Below are 14,599 nucleotides of genomic sequence, written 5' to 3'. Positions count from 1 at the left end.
GACCCGTCAGCCGAAGATGAATAAACGGGTCGTTTATAAGATAGTTACCTTTATGGACCTTTGATACTAATAGACCCAAGTTATATGGCTTAAAATACAAAATATAAGGTATATAAAATATAAGAATTAGGTAGTGGGTTGAAGACTTTGTTTGTATCCCTGAAAAAAAAAGCCAATTCAGAAATAAGTATACTGAGGAAGTAAAATACGAAAACGAGGTTTTATACCTAGGAACTCTTTTGGAATAAAGCTTTTGGCCATTGCCAGCTTGGAAATGTCTTTCTGTTTATAGCAAGGAGATGTTAAAGCAGTGCCGAAAATGCCTTCCCCTAAGTAGAAGACAATGAAGCAAGAGCAGATGATACATCCTGTATGCAGAGAAATAGTCCATGGTCGTTTCCCCTTTACGAAAAGCCACCTCCTGAACCCCTCGGAGCTGGGAAAAGTATACAGGAGGGTGAAGAAGGTGATGAGTGGGTTGGAGAACCTTCCCTGTGAGGAAAAGATGAAGAATCTGGGACCTCCCAGTTATGAAAAGAAATGACTAAAGGGGGGACCGCATCATTAGGGATGGGCACCAACCAGTTCACGAGCCCAAACTTGTCATGAATTTGGACCGGTTTATGGCTCTTGCCCCAATGTCCAAGGAAGTATCTTTCCCAAACTTTTATCTGGTTTGGAGTTCAGGCCATTTGTTTGTTTTATTTTAAGATTTAGATTTCGAGGCCGTCTCTCCTTGTGGGCGGGCTCGGGGGAACTCCCTCTCCTAAAGTCCTAGGGCAGTAGATTCAGGACAGACAAAAGGAAAGACTCCTTTACCCAGAAAATGATTAAACTTTGGGGTTCGCTGCCGCAGGGTGTAGTGATGGCCACAGGAATAAACAGAAAAGGCTGTTAGATTCATGGAGGATAAGTCTGGTGACTGAGGGGGACCTCTTCATTCAAAGGCACTAATCTTCTGAATCCCAGAGCCAGGAAGCAACATCAGGGGAAGACCTTTCTCTCTAGCCTTCTTGTTGGCCCTCTAGAGGAGCCAGTTGTGTGCAGAAAGATGCTGGCCTAGGTGAACCATTGATATGACCCGGTAGGGCTCATCTTACGTTCCTGTGTTCGTGTAACTCCATGGCTTTTACAGTCCTGAACAGTTCTGTTTGCGGGAAGACAGAAGCACGGAAGCCTTCCTGACCTCCAGAGGCGCAGGGTTCTACAGGGGGCCACCACCAAGTGTGGATGTGCCGGGGCACTTGCTGATCTTGCCCGTTTGCAGGTGGCCCTGCTGAGACGAGTCAAGAGAAGGGGGGAGCCTTTCAAATGTTTGTGCCCTTCTGAAGCCTTGTGTTCTTGGTGTAGTGCTTGGGTGTGTGGACTTCTAGTCTGGTGAGCTGGGTTGGATTACCTGTTCCCCCACAGCCTCACCCACCTCACAGGGTGTCTGTTGTGGGGAGAGGAAAGGGAAGGCGAATGGAAGCCCCTTTGAGACTCCTTCGGATAGAGAAAAGTGGCATAGAAGAACCAACTCTTCTTCTTCTTCTTATTCAGTAATCTCAGGGCTCTCTCAGCCTCCCCTCCCTCACAGGGTGTCTGTTGTGGGGAGAGGAAAGGGAAGGTGAATTGAAGCCCCTTTGAGACTCCTTTGGATAGAGAAAAGCGGCATAGAAGAACCAACTCTTCTTCTTCAGTAATCTCAGGGCTCTCTCAGCCTCCCCTCCCTCACAGAGTGTCTGTTGTGGGGAGAGGAAAGGGAAGGCGAATGTCAAGTAGAGAAAAGCCACATATAAGAACCAACTCTTCTTCCTCCTCTTCTTTGTTTTTCTCTTCCTCTTCTTCCTCTTCCTCCTGCTGCTGATTTTCCAGGGGACTTGTGTGCTGGATCATCGATGATACCGCGGGAAACTCTTTGCCCACTGAGTCTTGCAAGGCACAGTCCTCTTCTTGTTTATGGCCTCATTGCTGAAAAGTGAGGGACTCTCATGTCTGGAGCATCTTGAGCATCTTGCGGGTCCTTCCGGCGTCGAAGTACTTTGCCGTGATCAGTGTTTTCAGTGCCACTTGAAGTCCTTAATCAGGCGACTGTCCCCCTCCTGAAATAAGTGCCCAACCGCTGCTTGTTGGCAAAGGAAAAGGCCTGGATTGCTCTAATTGCCACGACATTGACCCAGCCGTTATTCGTAACCTTGCTTCTGCAAATTGCACCTAATCAAGTTAGAGGGACTATCCACCCATTCCTCCTTGCTGCGTATTCCCCGGCTCTCTAAGACAGAAGTGTGGAGTAGTCCTCAAATATTCCCCTGCTGTTGCCTGGGCAGGGGGAAGGGGGTGCATTGTGAAGATGGCATTGCTTTGTGTTCCCAAAATGAATTTTATCGTACTCATTCAAATAAACCTTTTAATTCCCCCCCAGCAGTTATTTCAAGTCTTTCACAAAAGCCCCTACCCTTCCTTCTGCGTTCAGTCTTAGATTTATTCAATCTTTTCTAGCCATAAGAACCTAAACAAAAAAGAGAGAGAGAGAGAGAGAGGGAAAATCTTTTCAGCACCTTCTACCTGTGCAATCTTAGGTTTTCATGGTGCAAATTCGTTTCCCGCTGTCTATGTCTCCTTGTCAAACAGTTGAGAGTTAGGGGGAAGGTTTCGCCATTCTCTCTCCGAGACTCAAGAGCAAATGGGATCTTGTGTTGCATCTTAAGAGGTTGGAGATAGGAAGAAGGCAGAGCTGGGTTTTTGTTCCCCGCTTTTTACTACAAGGCGTCTCAAAGCGGCTTCCGGTCTCCTTCCCTCCCTCTCCCCACGACAGACACCCTGTGAGGTGGGGGAGGCCGAGAGAGCCCTGATTAGAACCGTAACTGGCCCGAGGTTACCCAGCAGGCATCAGGTGGAGGAGGAGGAGTGGGGAATCAAACCTGGTTCTCCAGATTAGAGAATTCTCCACTGCTCTTCACCGCTACACCAAAGCTGGCTCTCAATTATGAGGCGTGTATGAGACAGGCGTGCATCCACGCAAGCCGAAAAAACTGCATATAGAACTCTGCAGGAGTTCCCAGGTTCTGGTTTCTCCAGTGAAAAAGAGGTGACAGCATGGAGTGCCCCTGCTACTCTGAGACCTTGGAGTGCCCCTGCTAGTCTTAAGTAGGCAGAACTGAGCGTGAGAAGCCAATGATCTGGATCAGTATAAGGCAATTTCAGATGTACTTATGAGTATTCAGTGGCTCTCCCCCCCCCCACACACACGCATATTCTATTTATTCTTGTTGTAAATATATATCTGATATACATGCCACAGAGTTGGAAGCGGCCATGCAGGCTATCTAGTCCCACCCCCTGCTCAAAACAAGATCAGCCTCAAGCATCCAGGACAAGTATCTGTCCAGCTTCTGCTTGAAGGCCACCAGTGAGGGGAAGCTCATGCCATAGAATCCTAGAGCTGGAAGGGGCCATCTAGTCCCACCCCCTGCTCAATACAGGATCAGCCTCAAGCATCCAGGACAAGTATCTGTCCAGCTGCGGCTTGAAAACCGCCAGGGAGGGGGTTAAATCTTAGGGCCAGCCTCAGACTCCCCCAGCCCAAGCAGCAAAGCCCCTCAGGGCAAGGAGGGGTCCCCTGGGATCCTTGCCAGTACTTCACAGATGAGCCAGGGATTGGTGGAGGCTCCCAGAAGACCAGGGGCCTGGGGCCACAAGGCCTTCCCAGCTCACGCAATGCACTACGACCAGCTCCTGAAATAAGATACACACTTTTCTTGGATGCTTTAAGATGCTTTGGGCTGATCCTGCGTTGAGCAGGGGGTTGGACTAGATGGCCTCTATGGCCCCTTCCAACTCTGATTCTATGATTCTATGATTCTAAGTGCGTTGCCCCGAAAAACAAGCTCCTGTCGGGGGCGGCTTCTCGAGCCGCTAACATTTAGGTGCACATTAGCTTCCGATAATGCAGCGGAGGCCGAAAGAGAAGCGAATCTGTCCCCCCGGAGAGTTTTCTGTTTGTGCTTCAATCCAGGCTGTTTACAGCCAAATCACCTCCTCGGGAACATTATAAAACAAGGCTTGCTGTCCAGCTGGGGCTACCTTTGGCAGACTCGCCCTGCTGTGCCTTCCGCCCAGCACTGCTTAAACCGTGCCTTGGCATTGGTTTTAAGTGAAGGCGCACAGTTTGATGCAAGGTCACTGCAGAGCTCCTCCAGGATTGATTTAGAAGGCTGCAGACCTGAACTGTCTCCAGTGTTTCTAGCAGAGGGCCTGACGGAGGAGGATGGAATGCAGGGCCTCGGGACCCTGCCGGCTCTCCCAGCCACGCTCTTCGGACCCCCGGCTTGCAAGTTTTGCTTACTCCTGACACGTCCAGGTGCTCTGCTCCTGCAGGTCCCCGTTCCTTGGTTCAAAACGCTGATTGCCTCTCTGGGTAAAGAATTGCTGGGTTATTCTTCTCAAGAACGGCTATTAAGGATTCACCTCATGGTCCTGAGTGCTGTATTCAACCTGCCATGGGTTCTAGTTCAGTGATGGTACCGCTATACCTGCTCTGGTTTGGCCCCGCTTGGAGTCCTGTGTTCAGTTTTGGGCACCCCAGTTGAAGAGGGATGTTGACAAGCTGGAGCGTGTCCAGAGGAGGGCAACAAAGGTGGTGAGGGGTTTGGAGACCAAGATGTATGGAGAAAGGTTGGGGGAGCTTGGTCTGTTTAGCCTGGAGAGGAGACGACTGAGAGGGGATCTGAGAACCATCTTCAAGGATTTAAAGGGCTACCCTATAGAGGATGGAGCAGAGTTGTTCTCTCTTGCCCCGGAGGGACGGACCAGAACCGATGGGATGAAATTAATTCAAAGGAACATCCGTAAGAAGTTCCTGACAGTCAGAGCGGTTCCTCAGCGGAACAGGCTTCCTCGAGAGGTGGTGGGTTCTCCGTCTTTGGAGATTTTTAAACAGAGGCTGGAGAGCCATCTGACGGAGAGGCTGATTCTGCGAAGGCTCAAGGGGGTGGCAGGTGACAGTGGATGAGCGAGAGGGTTGTGAGTGTCCTGCATTCTAAGACACCTTTGAGACCTGAAAAGTAGGGCACAGAAAAACAGCTCTTAGTCTTCCGAATCTTTTTCGAGTCATTTTCTGAGTTTTCTCAGTCCCTGGACTGTCTGCTGGGACTATGTGGACTCAGCAGAGGCCAGAACGAATTTGGGTACAGCAGAAGAGGTCTAAGGATTGGAGCTTGCATCATGAGTAACCTTTCCACCCGCCGGAAGATGCAGCTCTGTAACTCGGTATGGAGCGAATTCTGGGTTGTCACATGGAAAGTTACACAGCTCAAGATTCTGGCAGGTCTGTAGTGATGAGCTTACAGCTGCACCAATCCACGTAACACTCGCAAAACGTCCGGTGGAAACCAGCCTTGATAATTGATAAAGCACTGGGAAGGGCACAGCCCGTATCCTGTGGTGTATCAACACAACTGATAGACAATAACTAGTGATTATCCCTGGACATACTAGGTGTTATTAGCTTATTCCTGCCTGTTGTAAGTTGCGTATTAACTGGAGGGGACCGTACTGACGTTCCATAAGACCAGGGGTAGTCAAACTGCGGCCCTCCAGATGTCCATGGACTACAATTCCCATGAGCCCCTGCCAGCAACCGCTGGCAGGGGCTCATGGGAATTGTAGTCCATGGACATCTGGAGGGCCACAGTTTGACTACCTCTGACCTATGGAGTCAGACTAGTGTAGTACTGGCCCCGACCCTAAGGGGAGTCTGATCTTAATCCCTGGGACCCCCACCAGGTATTTGGTTGAGGTCAACAAAATCGGCAACAGCTACTGGTCCCCCAGAACCCCTCCTCTTAGCCAAGCATGCCCATCAAGTCCATCATAGGGCTGTTTTGAACTGACTAACCCATGGAGTCACAGTTAACATGTTAATGTTTTTTCTACTAGAAGGTTTTTGATAGCACCGTTACTGTTGTTGTTATCCTTTGCCGTTACGTTGAATTTATTGTAGTTATTCTCAGGTTCTTCCATGTCCTCCATCAACCGCTCTGCGCCGCGAGGGGAGGGCAGTCTGCATATAAATATAATAAATAAATAAATTGGGCCCCATTGGGAACGGCGGTATACAGATTCAATTAATGAATGAATGAATGAATGAATGAATGAATGAATGAATGAATGAATGAATCCCTTGTGGGTGTTCAGGCTTAAAGTATGAACATAGCTGTTCTTTCCCACTTGCTGTCCCCAAAATCTGAAAGCATCTCATTGAAGGAGGCACTCTTGCACCATAGATGGCCATCTGGGCGGTTCTTTTTTTCTCCGTTGGGTTAGAGGGAGTGGGAATGTGCCTCCAGGCTCCTGGTATGGTCTCCAGCTCCCTTGGCTCTCTTGGCATGTTCTCTTGGCATGCGGCTTCGGAATCTGGCAGGGCGTCTGCAAAGCGCAAAGGTATCCCGGCAGGTTTTTCAGGACTTGTTCACACCTGCATGCACAGCTTAATTACTCTTGGTGGCTGCCGGCGGAATGCGTGATCCGATTCATGTTAGGAAGCCTTACGAGCAATGTCACGAATACCGAATGGGAATCAGAGCACCTTTCTTGGCACAAAAGGTAACGCGTGCTATAGCTACGGCCATCACATCTGGCCTGGCCTGTTTGTACAGCATTGGGTGCAGCAGCCCCCCAACAGTAGCTGCGCATGGGTGAACCGGCTGTTGAGCTGCCAAGAGATTCCCTTTCCTATGTTTGGCCCTCCTGAGACATGCATAGTACAGTTTGCCATTGCTAGGAAAAGAGTTTCGGAACTGCAGTGGTTGGCACACTTAGGAAACATGGGAATTAGAAATCTGCATGGCGAATCCTCCAGTCTAACCAGTAACTTCCAGATATTCTAGCTGGATAAGGATTAAGGAAGAAGGGGGGAGACGGAGGGGGCTTGGGGCCGAGGCGTTTTAACGGCAGGGTGTTTTAAAAATTAATGAATGAAAGTTTTCATCATGTCGTAAACTACCCGGAGCCTGCTTGTGGGTAATACCATTAATGAAGGATAAGTAAAAACGGTATATAATAATAATTATTATTTATTGTGTTTTAAAATGTATATCACCCCACTCTCGAGAGTTTCATAAAATCTCATAACCCAATAAAACCCCCCAAATATCCCCTAATAAACCTGTATTGGGTTTTTTCTTTTCTTAGGCTGTTTTCCAACATCCCAAACTGCAGTTAGTCACTGACCCAGATGTACCCCTTCTGGGTATGAGGGTGCTTCAGTTCAGCACAGGCACCTGGAATGCGTCTGACCCTCAGTGGGGTCCGTAATGCCCAGCCAAGATTCGAATGCCCTCGCTCGTGCAGAGCAAAGAAACCCCAGTTAATCATGGCACAACTGGGGCTTGATGAAAGCAGGAAAGCTCCAGGCAAGTTCTGTGTGAGATGTGCACAGATGGAGCAGCTAACTTATGCTGTAGGTCTAGAACAGGGGTAGTCAAACTGCGGCCCTCCAGATGTCCATGGACTACATTTCCCAGAAGCCCCTGCCAGCGAATGCTGGCAGGGGCTTCTGGGAATTGTAGTCCATGGACTTCTGGAGGGCCGCAGTTTGACTACCCTTGGTCTAAAAGGAAAATGTTGCCCCTCCCTTTCCTTGTTGTCTTTCTGAGTGCATGCCAGCTGAAAACTCTTTTTCCTCCACTGGTTTCCCTGGGAGATGGATTGCATCCTTCGCCCTTGGTTTTTGGCTTTGAGAGCTAGTGGAGTGGAGTGCTTAAGAACGGCCGTCTCTAATCCAGAGTAAGAGGTTCGATTCCCCACTCCTCCACATGCAGCCAGCTGGGCGACCTTGGGCTAGTCAGGGCTCTTTCAGCCCCACCTACCTCTCCAGCGGTGTTGCAGTTCCCAGTCGGCTTCAACCAAAGACCTGGCGGAAGAGCTCCCTGCGGAACTGTTTTAGTTCTTGCGTTTCTTCATTTTGAAGGAGGTTAAGCTGCTGGGGCATGTGTGATTTTACCAGAGGTAAAATCAAGAAGAAGGAAGAAGAAGAAGAAGAGGAAGAGGAAGAGGAAGAAGAAGGAAGAAGAAAAATGAAGGAAGGAAGGAAGGAAGGAAGGAAGGAAGGAAGGAAGGAAGGAAGGAAGGAAGGAAGGAAGGAAGGAAGAAAGAAAGAAAGAAAGAAAGAAAGAAAGAAAGAAAGAAAGAAAGAAAGAAAGAAAGAAAGAAAGAAAGAAAGAAAGAAAGAAAGAAAGAAAGAAAGAAAGAAAGAAAGAAAGAAAGAAAGAAAGAAAGAATCCTGGAGACTGCTCCATTCTCTCCTTACTAAATTGGATCTTTCTGCGGTCACCCATTCTTGCTTTCCAACCCAATTCTTTAGACGGAGATCCCTGTGTCTGGGTGCATTTGCAAATACCGAAAGGAGACTACTTTAACAGTTAAACCTGGATTCTCAATTAAGCCAGCCTCCTTGATAGTGCACGTCAAGCACATCATCCGCATGGGGGCACATCCTCCGCACCTGCAGTGGACCCACAAGCCGACTTCCAAAGTTCTACCGTCATTGTGAGTCGTCGAAGGGCATTCTAGAGGAGGCCAGTGTGATGCCCAGACCCCCTCGCGCCTTGTTGAATCTCAGAGTGTTGCACTGGGTCCCTTTTCGTTCTGCTCCCGGAGGAGAGTTGGCACCGGTCCCTCCGGACATGACGTCACGTCAAGCCAGCCAGGTTTCTGCCGCCTAAGGTGAGGAAGGAAGGTCTTGCCATTTCAAAGAGAGCCTAGGGATTCCTGGCGTGTCACGTGCAACTGAACTGAATGTCTGGTTTCTCCTCAGATGGTGGCATGAAGGAAGCGGTCGCTACTTCACCTGCAGAACCCAGCTTTGATTTTCCACTCCCAAGTAAGTCCCAGGACTCTAATTTTAGAGCCTTCTTTAAAGATGGTGATGTCGCTTTATATGACTTTCAGATTTCATTCCTGTTTTTGTGTGTTTCAGGTTTCCCCATCCGTCGGGCTCACCCACTCTCCGGATAGAGCTTTTTTTTTGCTAAAATAACAACCGGAATGGCTTTGCAAGCCGCCCAGCCATTAGTCAGCTGGTTCTGATAATGAACTCATCATATTATGTTTCTGGTGGCTAGCACTGGGCCGGAACCTAGGTAAACTGGGCCGACGCCTCAGTTTAACTGGGGTGTGTCCAAAGCGTCTCAAGTTTGTATCCCCCTACCGTAAAGGAATAGAGACGTACCACACAAGCTTATTACGAGGTTAAGTAAGTAAATAAATGCCTCATTCATTCATTCATTCATTCATTCATCCATCCATCCATCCATCCATCCATTCATCCATTCATTCATTCATTCATTCATTCATTCTTGAACTCATATCCCGCCCCTCCCGATTAGTGTCGGCTCTGGGCAGCTCCCAGGTAAAACAGTAAAACCCCCATAAATACAATACAATATTAAAACATTCCCCACAATTAAAACTAGCATCTTAGAAGCAAGATGAGCTGCAGATCTGGATGAGTAAAGAGAGTGATACGGAGGTGAACTAATACGCACAATGTGCTCAGGTTGTTAGCGTAATGTGCAGTTTTCAATAAATATATGTAAAAAAAACCTGTGCCAGTGTTTTGTTTCGTCCCAAGTCTCACGAGCAAGGTTTCCAAAATACGCCGAAGTGCATTCACCCTAGGGCTCTACAGGAGGCAGTATCTACTGCAGCACGTAGGTCATGGACACAGCCTGCTTCCAAGGGGAAAAAATGTGGTTTTAAGTCTAAACCATGGGTAGTCAAACTGCGGCCCTCCAGATGTCCATGGACTACAATTCCCAGGAGCCCCCTGCCAGCGAATGCTGGCAGGGGGCTCCTGGGAATTGTAGTCCATGGACATCTGGAGGGCCGCAGTTTGACTACCCCTGGTCTAAACCCTCATCTCAAGCTAGTCATTTCTAAGAAGCTCCTCATCAGATCCCTTTCCTTCAAGTTCCCGTGGGCAAAGAGTAGTGATTAAGAGCAGAGGCCTCTAATCTGGAGAACCAGGTTTGATTCCCCACTCCTCCTCCACATGCAGCCAGCTGGGTCACCTTGGGCCAGTCATGGTTCTCAGAGCTCTCTCAGACCCACCTGTCTCACAAGGTACCTGTTGTGGGGAAAGGAAGGGGATTGTAAGCGGCTTTGAGACTCCTCTGAGAGTATCATACCCAGCTCTTCTTATTCTGCAAGGAGAACTTCTACAATGATTTGGACTTTTTTCATCATTTCCCAAAAGACAAAGACTTCCCACATGAGCCAGCCTGATCTTCCTCTCTGACCCATGCCTGGGTACCCACTGTTGACTTTTAACCTGTCGTCGTCTTGTGTACAAAAAAAAAAAAAAGCCATAACTTCCTGGTTTTTGAAGCCACTTCCTCAAACTTTCTCCTTGGGAAAAGCACAGGAAAAACAGATGATGCTTTAGAAACTGAGTATCTTTCTGCAATCTGGATATAGGCCATCTTGTGCAGGGATGACCAAACTGTGGCTCTCCAGATGTCCATGGAGTACAATTCCCATCAGTTTGGCCACCACTGATGGCTCTTGGGGGCTTGGGCCTTGCTACAGTTGCCCCCACTCCAGCCGCGAACGGCCAACTGCTTTCCATGACCCTCCCATTGCCAGTTTGGAGTGACATCCCCAGTTTCTTTCTCCTCCACCTGAACGTACGTGCTCCTATTTCTACTAAACCAAAAATCTGCGTGGCCAAAGTACTGCCGACGTGCCTGATTTGACTTGCGCATCTGCAAGGAATCACGCCCATTCCAGTTGAAAAACCCATTGAGGCTGGACTCTGTTCTCTTTCGGGGCCCCCTACAGGTGAGCACGCAACTTTATAAAAACGGCAACTTCCCTAACATCTCCTGCAACGCTCCTTTGCTGCGTCACGGCACGGCACGGCAGAATCACATGAACTCGAAGAGCAACCTGCACCGTTAGTCATTCCTTTGCGCTGGAGGAGGCTGCGTTGAGAAAGTAACCATCGGACAAGAGGTTTTGGAATAAGCAATAGCAATGCTTTTCTCCCTTGGTCCATAGGGACCAAGCCCTATGAACATAAGTTGAGGAACTTGGGAATGTTCAGCCTGGAGAAAAGGAGGCTGAGAGGGGACATGATAGCCCTCTTTAAGTATTTGAAAGGTTGTCACTTGTAGGAGGGCAGGAGGCTGTTTCTGCTGGCTGCAGAGGAGAGGACACGCAGTAATGGGTTTAAACTTCAAGTACAATGATATAGGCTAGATATCAGGAAAGTTTTTCACAGTCAGAGTAGTTCAGCAGTGGAATAGGCTGCCTAAGGAGGTGGTGAGCTCCCCCTCACTGGCAGTCTTCAAGCAAAGGTTGGATACACACTTTTCTTGGATGCTTTAGGATGCTTAGGGCTGATCCTGCGTTGAGCAGGGGGTTGGACTAGATGGCCTGTATGGCCCCTTCCAACTCTTTGATTCTATGATTCTATGATCCTGCGTTGAGCAGGGGGTTGGACTAGATGGCCTGCATGGCCCCTTCCAACTCTTTGATTCTATGATTCTATGATTTGTGAGTGGATTCAAGCAACGGACCACTATGGTGGGGATGGTGGGCTGACCGGAAGACTCTCGGGTGCATCTTGAGAACCCATGCTCTGAAACTCTGGTGCGCTGTTCGGCATAGTGATGTACGCTCCCCTGCTGGCACGATTTAAGCATTTGTGAGTGTCCTGCATAGTGGTTGGGCTAGATGACCCATGAGGTCCCTTCCAACTCTAGGATTCCATGATTCTATGACTCTATGAACAATTTGAAATGTGCACAGTTGGTCTTGACCCGATCCTTATTAGAAGACAAAGACACATGGCAAAGTTTGGTGCTCTTGCTTCTAGGAAATCTTGAGAAAGGAATGAGGCTGATTTAAACAACTTTAAATGATCTGCGTTTTTTCAGAAAGCGATGTACCTAGCTGGTGTTTATATCGTCAACTGTAACTGTTTATACCTTGCACTTAATTTGACAACTGTCGTCGTTAAGAATCGATTTTACCAGGGATTTCTTCTATCGTCATTTTTGTAAACGTTCGCGGCTGGTCTAAACTCGTCGCCAGGAAATTGATTGGTGGGGATGTATGCTGGTGGGGGTCAGCCATAAGCTAGCATCAAAATGGTGCGCCATCCCAGGCAAGGGAGCTGAAGGGCTCCTTAAGCGAGTTTTTGGGTGTCCCGAGAGCCGTTTTGTTATTTTGAGTTTTCGTAGGATGTGGCCCATTTCAGACTGAACTGCCGGCCCCCAGCATCCCAAGCTGCATTCTTAGAGAGAAAATGCAGTTTATTGTAGCGGCAAAGATTGCACAAATTCACCACAAGTGTGAATTCTGGGTGAGGCTGAACCTCCCCAACTGCATAAAATAATAACATTGGATGAACAAGAACTCTGGCCAAAGAAAAGATTATGCTTTAAAAGGTAAAGGTAAAGGTATCCCCTGTGCAAGCACCGGGTCATGTCTGACCCTTGGGGTGACGCCCTCCAGCGTTTTCATGGCAGACTCAATACGGGGTGGCTTGCCAGTGCCTTCCCCAGTCATTACCATTTACCCCCCAGCAAGCAAGCTGGGTCCTCATTTTACCGACCTCGGAAGGAGGGAAGGCTGAGTCGACCTTGAGCCGGCTGCTGGGATCGAACTCCCAGCCTCGTAGGCAGAGCTTTCAGACGGCTGCCTTACCACTCTGCGCCACAAGAGGCTCATTATGCTTTAGAGGGGCCCGAAATCCAGTGACGAAAAACACCAAGTTGTCGATTTTAAGCTGCTGCAACTTGGCTGCCCTTCAACAACCTTTGGCCATAGAGTACGCTTCCCAGATAGATTCAGTGCTGCCAAGTTTCATATTCTCAGGACAAACCACCTCAGTTTTATGAGAAATTGACTTTTCGGGCTGTGTATTGAGAACAGCTGGTTGGGCGGGAAACTTTAAAAATAGCTGCTTATGACTCCCTTCAGCTCCCGATTTCTTGTGGGAATTTTGAGGGGGTGGCACTTGTTCCCCGGTGACGACGTAGCCTGCTCCGAATCCTCTGTCAGCAGGCATGCTCTCACGCGGCCATTCCCTCTTTTCTTCCTGCAGGGGTACACATGAGTGACTAAGTTAATTCCAGGTCTTGGGACTTGCTTGCCATTTTTCCAGATGAGGAAAATCCTGCTGGTTCGTTTGTTGATTGGTTTCTGTCAAAGAGTTTTAAGAGCAAGCCTCATCATCTGGGCATGGAATTGTAGGTAGGGGTAGGTGGACAGGTAGTGGTTCAGCTTGGAGAAAAGGAGGTTGAGAGGGGACATGAGAGCCCTCTTTAAGTATTTGAAAGGTTGTCACTTGGAGGAGGGCAGGAGGCTGTTCCTGTTGGCTGCAGAGGAGAGGACACGCAGTAATGGGTTTAAACTACAAGTACAACGATATAGGCTAGAGATCAGGAAAAAAATGTTCACAGTCAGAGTAGTTCAGCAGTGGAATAGGCTGCCTAAGGAGGTGGTGAGCTCCCCCTCACTGGCAGTCTTCAAGCAAAGGTTGGATACACACTTTTCTCGGTTGCTTTAGGATGCTTAGGGCTGATCCTGCGTTGAGCAGGGGGTTGGGCTAGATGGCCTGTGTGGCCCCTTCCAACTCTATGATTCTATAACTTCCTGAATTTTGCAGGGGGTTGGACTAGATGACCTTGGAGATCCCTTCCATCTCTGTGACTCCACTCCTTTCCTTTGTGGCACGGCTCCTAGGTCCAGTAGTTCAGCTGTCTCACCAGTTCCTTTTAATTGGTACAGCGCTGTCTTAAAAAGCCGTGCATTTGACATTGGATTGATTGCACTTGGGACCACGGGGGGGGGGGGTAAGGAGCAAGCACGGAACTGTTGCTCCCTAAATAAATTCCATTATGAACTTACTCCCAGGTAAGCATCGCAGCTTTATGCAGAAGGTCCTGAGAGGAGATGTCTTCACTATCGAGTCACTCGCCAGGGTGGCCAATTGTGGCTCTCCAGATGTCCACGAACCACAAACCCCACGAGCCCCTGCCAGAGCATAGCAGCAAGGGCTCGTGGGAATTGTAGTCCACGGGCACCTGGAGAGCCACAGTTTGCCCCCCTCTGCACACAGTGACAAATTGGAGGGACCCTGGCAGTAAAATCACTGCTTGCTTGCATTTGACGTTATCAGCTCCCTTTTTTAATGGCGTGAAGCCGAGGAAACAAGTCCCTGTTATCTGTCGTGCCAGTTTGAGAAAGAGAGGCTGTCCCTCGATTAGATATCGCCGGCGATACAATCGTGGCGACGTATTTCAGCCTTGGAGTGCATTTTAGCATGCACGGCGCCGCGCACACTGGATTCTAAACGTAATCAGAGCTGTATTCTTCCCAGCTAATCGTCCCGAATAAGCGGTTATTAAGAGAGCGGCCTCAGTGTTTGCCGACTTAGCCGTGCCGCCTGCCGCGTCTCGGAAGCCGAGCGGCAGGGACAAGGGCGTCCGACATCCCGTCAGAAGAGAATGAAACGCCAAACAGTGTGAGCAGAAGGGGCAGCGACTTTTGATGCTCTTGGAGCAGTAATATCTCTCTGAGAGGAGAGAGATTCGTCCGTTGTTCAATGCGA

General features: G+C 48.9%; 1 protein-coding gene across 3 annotated transcripts in view; it reads left to right on the top strand.

The window, feature by feature from the left end:
* Positions 1-14,599, top strand: part of USP22 (ubiquitin specific peptidase 22) — a 118,748-nt gene that overhangs the window by 72,142 nt on the left and 32,007 nt on the right. The gene's annotated exons all lie outside the window — the stretch shown is intronic.

Source organism: Paroedura picta, chromosome 17, assembly GCF_049243985.1.
Source record: "Paroedura picta isolate Pp20150507F chromosome 17, Ppicta_v3.0, whole genome shotgun sequence".
In the NCBI taxonomy this organism is placed as follows: Eukaryota; Metazoa; Chordata; class Lepidosauria; order Squamata; family Gekkonidae; genus Paroedura; species Paroedura picta.
Note: the sequence above shows the minus strand (reverse complement) of the source record. Positions and strands in the feature narration are given on the sequence as shown.